Source organism: Sus scrofa, chromosome 7, assembly GCF_054392235.1.
Source record: "Sus scrofa isolate SSC_HxYL_T2T_F1_AM1 chromosome 7, Sscrofa_HxYL_maternal_Yorkshire_Landrace_v2.0, whole genome shotgun sequence".
In the NCBI taxonomy this organism is placed as follows: domain Eukaryota; kingdom Metazoa; phylum Chordata; class Mammalia; order Artiodactyla; family Suidae; genus Sus; species Sus scrofa.
This window is the reverse complement of record NC_139389.1, coordinates 39,391,957-39,406,489: the sequence shown is the minus strand read 5'-3', so window position 1 is coordinate 39,406,489 and position 14,533 is coordinate 39,391,957. Positions and strand designations below refer to the sequence as shown.

Here is a 14,533-nt window from a genome sequence, read left to right as displayed (position 1 = left end):
TTTATTTTTAAGTTAGACGGGGGCAGAGCAGATTTCATAGTCAGAAGGAAGATTTACAAGAGACCAAATGAGGAAAAATTTCCTTAAAATAAAGCATCTGGCAAACCTGGAGATTCCGTTTTTATTTGTTGATGAAAATTTCTTGGACCTGGGTCCCTCTCTGAATCATTCTTCCTAAAAGAGAGGCTTTGATGGAAAGCATATTCTGTCTGACTTCTCTTCCCTAAGAGGCTCCATTGAGAACACAGAGGAAGCAGCAGTCTCAATGCAAAGCTATTGCAGTCTCACACTAATTAACACTCCCACTGCGACTCAGCAATATGTGCTGATAAGTGTACTGTAGCTGAGACGCTGGGCTCATCCTTTCCTAAATCTCCACCTCCAGATTTTCCTCTGTGCTCTTAACAAGTAAGATGCTCTAGTAGCCCAGGTCCTTCAAGGGCTCTACGCTGGCGACAAGGAAAACAGCTCTGACCTGGAACCAAGTACTTCCTCTGAGAAGCTGGGAATAGAGGGAACCAGCTCTGCCGCAGGCTAGGAGTGGACCCCAAATGAAACAGAGCGGCTCAGAGACCAGGGCTTCAAGAACATGCCAGCCTAGCACAGAACCAAGACACGGCCAGCCTTTCCTTTCACTTCATTATCACACTGCATCAGTCAAGCTGAAGGAAGAAGGAAACCCTCTGAAGGAAATACTGGAAATATAAAACCCCAAACTCCACTTAATTGATAGGAAACACCCCACCCAGTAGTTCCCATTCTGGCTCTCCAGGAGTTCCCATTCTGGCTCAGTGGAAACGAATCTGACTAGGAACCATGAGGTTTCGGGTTCGACCTCTGGCCTTGCTCAGTGGCTTAAGGATCCAGCATTACTGTGAGCTGTGGTGTAGGCTGGCAGCTACAGCTCTGATTTGACCCCTAACCTGGGAACCTCCATGTGCCGCGGGTGCGGCCCTAAAAAGACAGAAAAAAAACCCAAAAAAACCCCAAAACCTTACTCAAACCTAAAGCTCCATGACGCTGACAGATATGGATCTATGCTCATAGGAAGTGTGAGTGCCTCCAGTACTAAGGGGACTCCTCAAGTGTCTGAGAATCCACTAAGCTCAGAGCAGGGACACACATGAGCAAAACCACAGGCACGGCCTTTACCCTCAGGGAACTTACATTCCGGTGGGCGAGACAGACTTCACTGAGCCCAGGAAAAATGTCCTTAAAGAGGTGGCTAGTGTTTCCCACTATAAACAGATGATGAGACTCCCAAATTCCCTTTTAGAATAAAATATCACCCCACCTCATAGCTGGGAAAAAAATGAGATACATGACACAACGTGCCCAAGACCCCACAACTTTCAACCTCAGTATATATAGCGAGACCTCAGGTCCACACCCTTGAGCCATGCCGGGTCTCCGCGGCCCTCTTCCTGCAGCCTCCAGAGCCCTCAGGGAGGCCACCAGAGAATTAAGGCCATGGCAGGTCCTGCCTGGCACTCAGAGCCCTCAGACAGTCTGTGTTCAGTGAACACTGCTCGGAGAGCCATGGCGCAATATTTTGATACTTTCTCACTTCACTCAGCAGGGAAATTTTCCTTCTTAAGTTCTCCAGAAATGGAAAAGTCACTAACACGGGGAGCCCAAAGGCCTTTTCCACAGAAAACCTTAAAACGGCTACTGGGCCTTGGAGGATTTCTAGGTGCCAAGACAATGGGCCGGCACATGATTTGAACTCTCTGTGGCTCCTGTCCTGGCAACTCAACACTGGCTAAGAGGATTTTTAAAACCATCTCCTCCTCAACCTTAGAAAACTCTTACCCTCTCTCAAACCAATGTAAAAACACACCGAACAGCATCTTCCTTACAAATACTGTCAAAATCAAATGACGATGATTAAATCATTCTAGGCCCTTTAGGGTGATTTACTAAGTGATAAATAAGTTTGTTGAGCAAACTGAGCCCTTAACTGATACAGTGTAAATTCTGATGTTTTTAATTACCAAGTTGTCATAAAGAAGCACAGTCCCAGAATCACTTGAATGAATATTTTGAGTGTGTGTATAAACTTTTGGGGGACGATGCCATCCTTCCTGACTAGCTTTCGCTTCCCTAACTAGAGAGGAGTTGGAGGTCATGAGACCAAGCCTTCAGCTCAGCCGCTACTTCAATATATGTCCTTAAACACGTCTGTTCATCTCTCCCTGACTACTTATTTGTATTGTGGGCACATGAATCGTCTTTCTCCATTTTATAGGGGTGGTGAGGCCAAAGGAGATGACAGATGCAAATGCGAAACGTATGATTTAATGTCGGGACATTTGACCATCTCTCTGTACCTGGCTCCTGGCACAGGGCCTACAGCAGAGCAGAAACTCAGCCAATGTTTGAAGAAAGAACAAAGTTCACCTCTGCAGAAGCTGAGAACATTCATCGTGTACAGGAAAGGAAACTTAAGGTTAGGGAACCAAATGGTGGGTCAGCTTAACCACAATAAAAAAAGGCAGTACAGGAGTTCCCGTCGTGGTGCAGTGGTTAACGAATCTGACTAGGAACCATGAGATCGCGGGTTCGATCCCTGACCTTGCTCAGCGGGTTAACGATCCGGTGTTGCTGTGAGCTGTGGTATGGGTTGCAGACGCGGCTCGGATCCCGCATTGCTGTGGCTCTGGTGTAGGCCGGGGGCTGCAGCTCCAATTTGACCCCTAGCCTGGGAACTTCCATATGCCGCGGGAGCGGCCCAAAGAAATAGCAAAGAAAAAAAAGAAAAAAAAAAAGACAAAAAAAAAAAAAGAAAGAAAAAGGCAGTACACACTCAGCCAGTGGGACCACAATAAAAGGTTCTGCATCTTATCACCAAAACAGAACCACCCATCACCTTATGCCCCACAGAGACATAAGGGCAGGTCAGAAACGTCACTCAAAACCAGTTCTGGGAGTTCCCGTTGTGGCTCAGCAGGTTAAGAATCTGACTAGTATCCATGAAGATGTGGGTTCAATCCCTGGCCTCCCTCAGTGGGTTAAGGATCCCACGTTGCTGTGGCTGTGGCATGGGCTGGCAGCTGCAGGTCCAATTTGACCCCTAGCCTGGGAACTTCCATATGTAGCAGGTGCAGTCCTAAAGAAAAAAAAAAATTTTTGCGGTCATTTCAGTCTCTATTCTTAAACAAAATGTACTGCCAAGTTCCCTAGGTGGTGAAGGGGACTCTCTCTCCCAGCCTGGGGTGAACTCTGTGAAGACCCCAGACTCCCAGGATACCTGGGATTGGGGAGAAGCCACAGGAGCTACTCTGAGGTCAAGATCAGGTCAGGAGAGAAAACAGGGCTGAGGACCACCCTCTCCCTCCAAAGGGCTCTGTGCTTTATGTTTAAACACAGGGGAAGCAGAGCATGCCAGCGAGGAGGATCAGACCCATGAGGTATCAATGGAAAATGCTGACATTGATGCTAATTATAAATGCTGGAGAACTGACAAATTAATAAACAAAAAACTGTGAAAATTTGATTTGGCCATGTAAAAATTAATACTAATTATAGTCACTTATATGAACTGCTTACCTAATTACCATGCAGCACAATAATGATCATGCACATCAAGAAAGGTGTCAAATGAGCATATGAATGTTTGATTTCATCACAACACTCAACTGAGGTCACACTTGGTCGGTCCACTTTCATAAACTGTTGCACACCGAGCATACGCTTGTTTACCCACAACTTAAGTGCCAAATTGAACGTCCCTTGGTGACAAGAACTGGCATTGTGTAAAAAGCATCACCACTCTCTGGGCATAACCTGAAAACTGGAACAGCAGAAACTATGCGGTAGCTCAGAGCACCACATGGAGATTCCAGGGGCAAGAGATATATCTTGCATTTTATTATCTATGACTCTGTAGCCAAACTGCCCTTTCCCTGCCATTCATCTAATGAGGATTCTCTGTCCCACAGGCCACCATCCTTCACTCTAAACTGTTAAAGATTTATAGTAACAGGAAATTTGGAGTTGGGGCTGGCAGATGACTAGATTTTGGCTGACTGGGGAGAAAAGTTTCCTTTCAGCATAAAGGGTGTGGTCTGGGTTTCTTGATGACCATTCAGGGTTAGGACGCCAGATGCTGCCAGCCCAGGAAGCTATTTTTTGCCTTTTCTAGAAGTTTCTAGCCCTAGGTACATGGTTCTTAAGCTCCACAAGGACACATTCTCAGAGCAAAAGACCAGGACCATGAGTGAGGAAGTGCCAGGCGCCTAGATAACAGCCCTGAGGGTTAAGTACCTCCCTCACTGCTCTCCAGTGCTTGTCCAAGGAGGTTATTTCAGTATATCACAGGCCAAAGCAAAGACAGGGTTTGATTTCAACTTTACAAAAACCTTACAATCAAACCCATACACCAAGAAGTGCCGGTTTGGCTTTCCATACACATCACGGGAAACAACCATCCTGAAAGAAGAAAGAAGCCTTTCCATGTCACCAGGCCCCTGTAGCTTGAAGGCCCGCGGGTCTTCTCTGTGGGGATACCCACCTGGAGGTTTAGGTTTTGCCACAGCAAAGAAAGAAAGGTTAAAACAAACCAAAAGACTGATTTATCTGCCTGATTTAAAACAAAACAAAACAAAACAAAAAAACTGCCTATGCACACCAAATTAGTGGGGCTGTTCTAAAGCCAACACTCCCCTTCTGCTGAAGATGCAAAAAAGTATTTCCTTTCAGCTACAACTTAGAAAAATCCAGTCCTTCCAAAAATTCCACTCTCTCACTTTACATTGTCAAATCCTATTTAGTCATAAGACAGAGAACCTCTTGCTTATAAATCAGCCACCAAGTCCTATTCACTGCACCCCCTGAATGTCTTTCCCATCCGGCCTTCTTGCCACACCCACTGTACTAGCCCTAATCATTCTACACTGCAAGTCAGTTTCCAAAATGTAAAGTGACCAGGTCCTTCACGTGGACATGCTGGTCTGGCCCCACCTCCCTCCTTCACACTAGACAATCACCTGCAGTCTCTGTTTTTTTTTGAAGGGGGCCATATCCAAGGCATGAAGAAGTTCCCAGGCCAAGGATGAAACCTGTGCCAAGATCCTTAACCTGCTGAGCCACCAGGGAACCCCTCACCTGCAGTTTTCTGACTGGGCCCTGCTCCCCTCTTTGCACGCACTGCACACTCTCTCTTCAGCGCCCATGAGCCCTCACGTTGCCCTCCTTTGCCTGTATATATACAATTCATATTCTCTCAGGCTCAGACATCACTGCTTCAAGGAGAAACATTTCCCCCCACTGGAGTGCCCCCACATCACCTGTCCTTCCGTGACCCTCCAGCATCCCTGTGTTTCTCAGCACTCATCACACCCCTCACTAGTCTCTCTCATCAGAGCAGGAGGGGAGTTCCCATCGCAGCTCAGCGGTTAACAAATCTGACTAGCATTCACGAGGACGCAGGTTTGATCCCTGGCCTTGCTCAGTGGGTTAACGATCCGGCGTTGCTGTGAGCTATGGTGTAGGTCACAGACACGGTTTGGATCCTGCATTGCTGTGGCCGAAACGCAGGCCAGCAGCTGTAGTTCTGATTTGACCCCTAGCCTGGGAACCTCCACACGTTGCCCTAAAAAGCAAAAAAAAAAAAAAAAAAAAAAAAAAAAAAAAATCAGGGGGCTGGGATGGAGACTTCCTCTCTCCAGCTCTGCTCATTTACCCAAGGTCTGGTACTCATTCAATGAAGAAACAAACACCATCTTTGGTTCCAAAATAGCACAACTTCTTCTACAGGAGAGTTATACATGGAACTACTGGGGGTTGGGGGGGGAACTAAAGACCTAAGGAGACTTTTCATGAATGATGGTAATTATTATGGTAAATATCAGGTGAAGGCAAAGAGCATGGTCCAACTGGAAAAACACAGCAGTCAGCGAGCAATGGGATTGCATTTAGGTAAGTAAAATAAGCCTAGGTCTGTGGTTTTATGGGGAAATTTACTTAAGTCTGAGTATGTGTCGAGTGTAGTATTTGGCACTTTTAGACCCATCCCTGCTCCTACCCCACCGTACCACATGGGCCTGGGTGTATGTATGGTGGATAAAAATATTTCCAGGCAAAAATGTATAATGATAAAGGTCAAGGAGGGCTTTCTGGGGCTGGGAAGTGATGAGAGCCTTCTGGAGTGTTGGAAATGTTCTGTCTTGATCTTGGTGATGACTACACAAATGCATACATAGGTAAAAATACATTGCTCTGTCTGTACACTTAATATCCATGCATTCACTGTATGTAAATTATATTTCAATACTCTTTTAACAAAGAAAAGAAGTACACTGTCCCTATGATAGAAGACAACCCCAAAAATGAGGCCTGAAGTCAAAGCATGTTTGCACCCTGAAAGCTCTTGGTCCCAAATCCCAGTGATTCTTAACCCAGGGGCTACAGTGTTATTATAAAGGGTCAGCAAATTCATTTGTACACCAGGCATTGGCAGCAAGCAGGATAAATGTCACACACATGCATCATAATGTCTCAAAGGTACAGAGAAGCTACCATACTTAATAAAACACATTTATTTCAGAGTGTTACTAACTTCAGAGTCACTCTGTTATGCCATAGTTTCTCAATCAACAAGTCCTCAAAGTAAACCACAGCCCTGTTGGGACTAAAACCATCTTTTGAAGTGTTATCTCTCGGCTCTCTCTAGCTCTATCTTCTCTCAGGCCTAGAGATAAAATCTAAACTTGATCCAGCCGGCAGCCAGGCTGCCACCTGCCCACTCTATCAGCCTCCCCTTCATGACTCCAAACGTGGCCTCCATGCCCCTGGACAGCCTTATTCACCGCTCGGCAAACAGGGCTTTCCTACTGCAGCTCCTCTAGTTTTGTTTCCAGCTGGTTCCTTTCCTCCTCCACACCATCTCCTATCTGAACCTTTGGCATTCCTCAAGGGCAGAGCTCAAGCCCACCTCCTAGGGGTATGTGGGGTGGGGCAGGGGTCTCCAGACCACCATTTTCTCTCCTTCCCACCTCCGTCAGCCCAGACTGTTTACATCCATGGCTAAAAGGGGGATAGACTTTCTTTGTATAAATATTAATATCAGCAGCTGGCACTACTACACTCCAGCCACCATTCTAAGTACTTTACATGCATTATCTCATTGAACCTTGGCTCACTCTTGTCATATGGCAGCTACTTTTATTACAGATGAGGAAACTAAGGCAGAAAAATTAAGAAACTTGTGTACTACCTCTCAACTGGCAAGATCCAAACCCAGAGAACTTGACTCCAGACACTATCTGATTTGATGCTTGGCTGTTTAATTTTGAATAATTTTAGGCTTACAGAAGAGCTGCAAAGACAGTAAAGAGTTCCTGCGTACCTCTCACCCAGCTTCCCCTTACGTTATCATCTTACCTAACCGTGGCAACCGTGGCACGTTGATCAAAACTTAAGAAATTAACACTGGTGCAGTACTCTTACCTAAACCACAGACTATTCAGATTTTTACACTTGTGTCCTTTTCCTGGTCCACTTGATATTTAATAGGGGTAATTCCTTAGTCTCCAGTCTGAAACAGTTTCTCATTCTTGTCTTTCACAGCCCTGTGATGCTGAAAGAATACTAGTCAGATACTCTTGTTGAATATTCTTCATTCTGAGTCTGTTTTCACATGATTACACAGAGGTGATGGATTTAGGGGAAAGAACACAAGAGGTGAAGGCCCTTCTCATCATATCCCATCAGGCATAAGTGATATCACATGACTGATAATGTTGACCTTGACCTCTTGGATAAGGCAAGTACGTGGGTCAAGTTCTTCCACTGTAAAGTTACTGTTTCCCCTTTTCATTGTTTATTATTTGGAAGCCAGTCTCTAAGTCCAGCCCACACGCAAGAGGAGGAAAATAAAACTCCATTCCCTGGAGAGAAGAGTCTTGAAGAATATGCGGACATGCGTTGAAACCACCACAGGAATTAATAAACTTTTTCAGAAGACGCTTCAAGACACGCAAATACTCTTGTTTCCTCTTAAACTTTCACCCACTAATTTTACCCTTCATTGGTAGATCCTGCCTGCAGCAGTTCTTACTGTGGTGTGCTAACGGCGATTTTCTATTCCTCTCATTCCTTCTACATGTCTTAAATGCAGTTCTTCAGAAATGAAGAGCTCTCTCTTCTCTCCATTTATTTATTCAATCATTTATATCATTAACTCACAGATGTATCTTTCATTTTTTGGCATTTAATCCATTATCTTTTCCTCCCACTTCCTCATCTAATAATGGACTTTTTTAAAATTAAAATACAGTTGATTTAGAATAATGCGTTAAGATCTGCTCTACAGCAATGTGACACAGATATACACACACACGCATTCTTTTCCATATTTTTTTTTTTTTTTTTTTTGGGCTGTGCCCTCGGCATGAAGTTCCCAGGTCAGGGACTGAACCTGGGACACAGCGTGACTGGAGCCACAACAATGACAAGGCCAAGTCCTTTACCCACTGAGCCACCAAGGAATCCCAACACTGCTAGACAATGGCTGACGTGATCCCAGACCCAGAGGGAGGCCATGCCCCTCTGGAGAGGTGGAGAGCTCTCTGAAGGAGGCAGGCAGGCTCCTGGCGACAGTGTTTCCTAGGCACTGATTTTCTATCTAACCCATGTCCTCTTCCCTTCAGAGTCCAAGCACACAGAGAATGAATAAAGGATAAAACTGAGAATGCTACGTAGTTTCCACACAGACCTAGACCAACTCTGCAGACAAGAACTTAAAAGTCTAGTTTAAAGATTAAAAGGCTAGATTCAAAATCAGTGACGGAGGGAAAGGCAAGATTTAGATTTTGCTCCATTCAAACCCGAATGGCCACACAAACTCAAAGACCAATCCTAAACTATTAGTATAAAGACTAAGTGGGCAATGAGAAACAAATTAAACAACACTAAAACAAATGCGAATCACAATCAGAACAATATTGAAAAGCAGTAGACTGGAGTTCCCGTTGTGGCACAGTGGTTAACGAATCTGACTAGGAACCATGAGGTTGCAGGTTCCATCCCTGGCCTTGCTCAGTGGGTTAAGGGGTTGCCTTGAGCTGTGGTGTAGGTCGCAGACACGACTTGGATCCTGCGTTGTTGTGGCTGTGGTGTAGGCCAGCAGCTACAGCTCTGATTCGACCCCTAGCCTGGGAACCTCCATATGCTGCGGGAGTGGCCCTAGAAAAGGCAAAAAAGACCAAAAAAAAAAAAAAAAAAAAAAAAAAAAGCAGAGCTTAAATGTATATATATGTACATCCATAACTGGGGCACTTTGCTGTTCAGCAGAAATTGACAGAAAATTGTAAATCAACTACAATAAAAAAAAAACTGGAGTTCCCGTCGTGGCGCAGTGGTTAACGAATCCGACTAGGAACCATGAGGTTGTGGGTTTGATCCCTGCCCTTGCTCAGTGGGTTAACGATCCGGCGTTGCCGTGAGCTGTGGTGTAGGTTGCAGACACGGCTCGGATCCCGCGTTGCTGTGCCTCTGGCGTAGGCCGGTGGCTACAGCTCCGATTCAACCCCTAGCCTGGGAACCTCCATATGCCGCGGGAGCGGCCCAAGAAATAGCAACAATAACAACAACAACAACAAAAAGACAAAAGACAAAAAAAAAACAAAAAAAACTTTTCTTTCTTTCTTTTTTTTTTTTAAAGCAGTAGGTTAAGCCTATAGATGTCAAATTTTTACAAGTCCCAGTACCTGGTAATGAGGAAACCTGATGCCAGCCAGATTCATCACATGGTAACTCCAGTGACATCATCATTTCACCAAAAGTCAGATAGTACCTTGAGCAACAGGAAGCATTTTTAAAAAATACACACACACACACACACACACACACACACGGCGATAATAATGGTTATTATATCATATTTACATTTTTTTCAGATATATAGTTTTCTAAAGAGTAATAGAGAGGGAAACAAATGATGGTAACTAAAGATAATGAGTCTAAGATCATGATGGTTATAAAAAAAAGACAGGTCTATCAGTTTGGCTGAAAAAACTTAAGTAAAAGTACCGGATCCTGATTTAATATCCTCTTTAAGAAAGAAAAACTGTTTAAAGTGAGACATTAAGCCCTCAACCATTTTCTTAAACCCATGAAAGTCGGCTCTGGGTCTGCTGAAGATGGTGAAAAGGCTGCTACTAAGTGACGAGCAAGAAAACTGTTCTCCAGCGAGGTCTTAAACATATAATTATGGAGATTAGCAGAAGATTAAAATGTAACAAATCTGGAATCTCTGCCAACAACAGAGGTATTTTCATTTGTAGATAGAAAGTAATAGAGCTATTCTATTATTGCTAAGCATATAGGACCCATAGGTGTTTTCAGCTAAAATACTGTCTTTTCCTTCTACAACCTCGAGACTCAGACAACTTCTTTGCAGCCATGATCTACGGCCACATAAAACAGACCCCACAGGCCTTGCGAGTGAAAAACCTGTCTAGGGCAAGTCACTTAACCTTCTCTCTTCACTAAAATGGTCACTAATACCTGTATCACAGGATTGTGAGGATTAAAGCACCAAAGATTATGGAAGGAACATTTCCTATCCCATAATCCCAGCTTCGAGCTAGTATCAACAATCATTTGAACCAGCCAGATAACACTCTCTGAAAATCATTTTATGGACAATCTAATTATTGTTTGGGAATATGAGACCTGGTCATAAACCACCAATGAGGTAGGGGAAGGGGAGAGAACTGTAAAAAAAGAAAAAAGCAGAATGAGCAGAAGGGTTAGAAATAATTTCATGTATATATATATACAAGCCTCTGGTCTCTTGCCAATTGTTTAGATTTACTTCCCTTACACACACTCTGGCCTCAGTGGTATGTCTGGTAGTCAAGTGTCCAAAAGAAATCTTTATCACTTTAAAATCTTGGGGGGTGGGGAGAGAAGGCCTGAATTTTCTCAGGTGAAATTCATGACCATATTAACCTACTTAAGCAGAAGATGAGACTTTCTAGAAGTGTGAAAAAAGCAATATGGGAGGCTCCTTCCTCTTCATGAGCTGCAGGGCTGCCCTGATATCAATTAAACTAATTTATTATTTGGTGTAAGGTTGTTGCTGGGTTTTGTTTTGTTTTGATTTTTAGGGCCACACCTGCAGCACACAGAAGTTCCCAGGCTAGGGGTCGAACTGGAGCTGCAGCTGCCGGCCTATACCACAGCCACAGCAATGCAAGGATCCAAGCTGCATCAGCGACCTACACCATAGCTCATGGCAACGCTGGATACATAACACTCTGAGCCAGGCCAGGGATCCATCCCGCATCCTCATGGATACCAGTCAGGTTCATTACTGCTTCACCACAATGGGAACTCCCTATTTGGAGTAAGTTTAAAGACAATCCCCTCATCTAACTTTCCTATATTCCAAAGAAATTGCCAATGATGTAAAAAATAAGCCTCTAATTTTATGGAGTCCAAGTGTTCCAAAGGGATGTTATGTTACATTCTTAATACAAGGAAGAATCCCCCAGTTGCATAAAAGCGAAGGCTAAGGCCTCAGGAGCCAGTTTGCCTGGGCAGGGACCCAAGTCCTGGCACTTACCTGCTTACTACCTTGGGCAAGTTACGTAATGTTTCTGTGCCTGTTTCCTCATCAGTAAAATGGAAATACTACTAGTGCCTTCCCCAAAGTGTTGTTATGAGGACAAAATGAGTTAACATTTATAAAGTGCTTAAGAACTGAGTATGACACAAAGTGTTATAGAAGCAGCTACTGAAGTTCTCTTGTAGCTCAGCAGGTTAAAGATCCAGCACTGTCACTGAAGAGGCTTGAGTCACTGCTGTGGTATAGGTTTGAACCCTGGCCCACAAACTTCCACATGCCTCAGGCATGGCAAAAAAAAAAAGAAAAAAGAAAAAAAAATCAGCTATTAAGTTAAATAAGTAAATCCTTAATTAATCTTTTTGGTAAAATTTTACCTCAGCATAGAGTAAGTGATGGTTTGAATCTTATCCAAAGACACTGAGTTCTCCAAGGGATCACACGCAGGGCTTTACAAGCAACAGTTTTGGGGTCAGAGATTTCCTGGCTGTGCCTCCTCCACGCGGCCCTGAGCTGGTCACTTTAACCTCTCCCCAAACCTCTGCCCCGTCATCTGTAAAATGGGGATAATACCAAGTATCTAGAGGGTAGGCTGTGAAGATAGATTGAGGAAATACAGATATAAGGTAAAAGCTCTTGGCACAAAGTATTAAGTGCTCAAGAAGCAAAGCTACCCTGCCCCCCACAACGTGTCCACACCCACCTACCATCTATGGTGACAGCTCAGCACTGCTGTGAATTAAACTGAGTTAAATATATCAGATACTGCACTAAGGGCTGGGCTTTCATCGACATTTTGTCAGGGCTGTAGGGGAGCCTGGAGAAGCAAGAATCAGCGGCTGGACCCAACTAGGATCCCGAATCAGGATCCCGGCGAGTCAGGCTGGGTCTGACGAAGAGTAGGGAACATGACACCAGGAGTCACAAACAAGTCAGGAGCAGGTTCCTCTCCAGGCCCAGCAAAGAGCTACAGATCTAAAAACAAACACCAGAAAGTCTAAGAATCTTCCAGGTAAACAGGCCTGAAATGATCTGTTTTGAAAGCTTTCCCAACCACTTCTCAGAAACAAGTCTCAACCGTTATTCAAAAGGAAAAATAACTTGAGAAATTGATCATTTTGAAAGGAAGCTGAAAAGAAAATCACCACAAATGCTTATTCAGGTGAAAGGAAAACAAGTCAACACATTGGTTCAGTCAGACAAAGGGGGCCGGGGTACAGGCAGAAAACTCCTTTTCTAAAAAAAAAATAATAATATTCCTATATTTGAAAAGTTACAAATGAATATGGTTAAATTGATATCAGTAGTATTTTGTGGTATTTTAACATAAATGTATTTATTTATTTTTTCCCCAGAAACTCCCTTTAGGAAGAATCCTCCTGGAGTTCCCTGGTGGCCTAGCAGGTTAAGGATCTGGTATTGTCACTGCTGTGGTGAAGGTTCAATCCCTAGTCGCAGAACTTCTGCATGCTATGGGTGCAGCCAAAAAAAAAATAAAAAGAAGGGAGTTCCTGCCATGGCGCAGCAGAAACAAATCCGACTAGGAACCATGAGGCTGCAGGTTCGACCTCTGGCCTCACTCAGTGGGTTAAGGATCCAGCGTTGCTGTGAGCTGTGGTGTAGGCCAGTAGCTGTAGCTCCAATTTGACCCTTAGCCTGGGAACCTCCATATGCCACAAATGCGGCCCTAAAAAGCAAAAATAATAATAAGGATCCTCCTAAGATTAAAGTACCACCTCCAAATAAGCTAGTGTGTATTTTCTTTTTTGTTTCCTTTTCTTTTTTATGGCCACACCTACGGCATATGGAAGTTTCCATACCAGGGACTAAATCCAAGCCACAGCTGCAACCTTCGCCACAGCTGTGGCAATGCCAGAAGCTTTAACCCATTGCTCTGGGCTGGGGACTGAATTCTCGCCTCCACAGCAACCTGAGTCGCTAGCTTGTATTTTCTAAGTATCTGATGCCTCGAGTAACAGCACCACTGTTTCTACCTTTCCACAGGTAAGAAGAGAGAATTTCCAATTTTTTTTCTAATTGAGAAAATTAAAATCCCTGGGATTTTAAGCTTTTGCTATGACTGAAAAGAACTGTAATGAGATTTGACTGTACATACACAAAGCTGAAAGTCACCCAATGAATAAAAGGATGAACAGACAACAATAAAAAAATGCTACTTTCTTAATCCTAGTAAGGACAAGCACTTAATAATGCCCTCCAAATTAATGTTACCAATCCAATATTACTGAGTGCCCAATAAGTGCTGACTGCTGGTCCTAGGATTAGTGGACTATACATCTGGAGGTGCTTTTCCAGTCCCAGTAGAGGAAAAGACTGTTCTCCATACAGCACATCTAGTCATCGCGGGCCAGAATAAGTGACAAATGACAGACCCCGTCACATAGAGGCAGAGCCATGGTGTCAGTCTGGCAAGAATTAAGCACCATCTGACCCAAGAACATTAACTCCTTGGCATTACGAAAAGCTGAAGTGTTTTAAGACAACTTTTCCTTTCTCAGTAAATGAAATCCAAAGTACTTCTTCTCCTATTTTTATTTTTCATCTTAACTAGTGACAGTGCTCTTTAAAGAACCTGAGAGTCTAACATGAAAGTGCTGTGATGTCAGTATGATGGAACCAGATGCTGTTATTACCTAACAGAGGCCAATCTCTCTCTCAAGTAGAACCCTGACTGTCCCAACGAGTGTCCAAAAGAGAAACAAATAAGTGGTTTCATGTGCTGCTTCGATCACTTTTAAATGGATTCTACAGATATCGCAATTGTATGGCTGGTCAATGGGGGAATCTGAGCCAAAGAAGGACTCTGACCCAGACCTCCCACCCCAACTCCAAACACCCAAAAATGATGGATAAATATAGCAAAAGAAATGCTTTCATGTATAGATGAGCTCCAAACTAAGAGAAGAAAATAGAGAGATGGCAGAACAGGAACTCAAAATC

At 43.9% G+C, this 14,533-nt stretch overlaps 1 protein-coding gene and 1 long non-coding RNA gene across 15 annotated transcripts in view; both read right to left on the bottom strand.

Annotated features, from left to right (window-relative positions):
* ANKS1A (ankyrin repeat and sterile alpha motif domain containing 1A) overlaps positions 1–14,533 on the bottom strand; it is a 183,530-nt gene that overhangs the window by 155,600 nt on the left and 13,397 nt on the right.
* LOC146401514 (uncharacterized) lies at positions 9,636–14,026 on the bottom strand. The gene is made up of 2 exons (XR_014810071.1): positions 10,510–14,026; positions 9,636–10,455 (listed from the first exon to the last, which is right to left on the bottom strand). It is a non-coding gene; the product is annotated as an uncharacterized LOC146401514 (long non-coding RNA).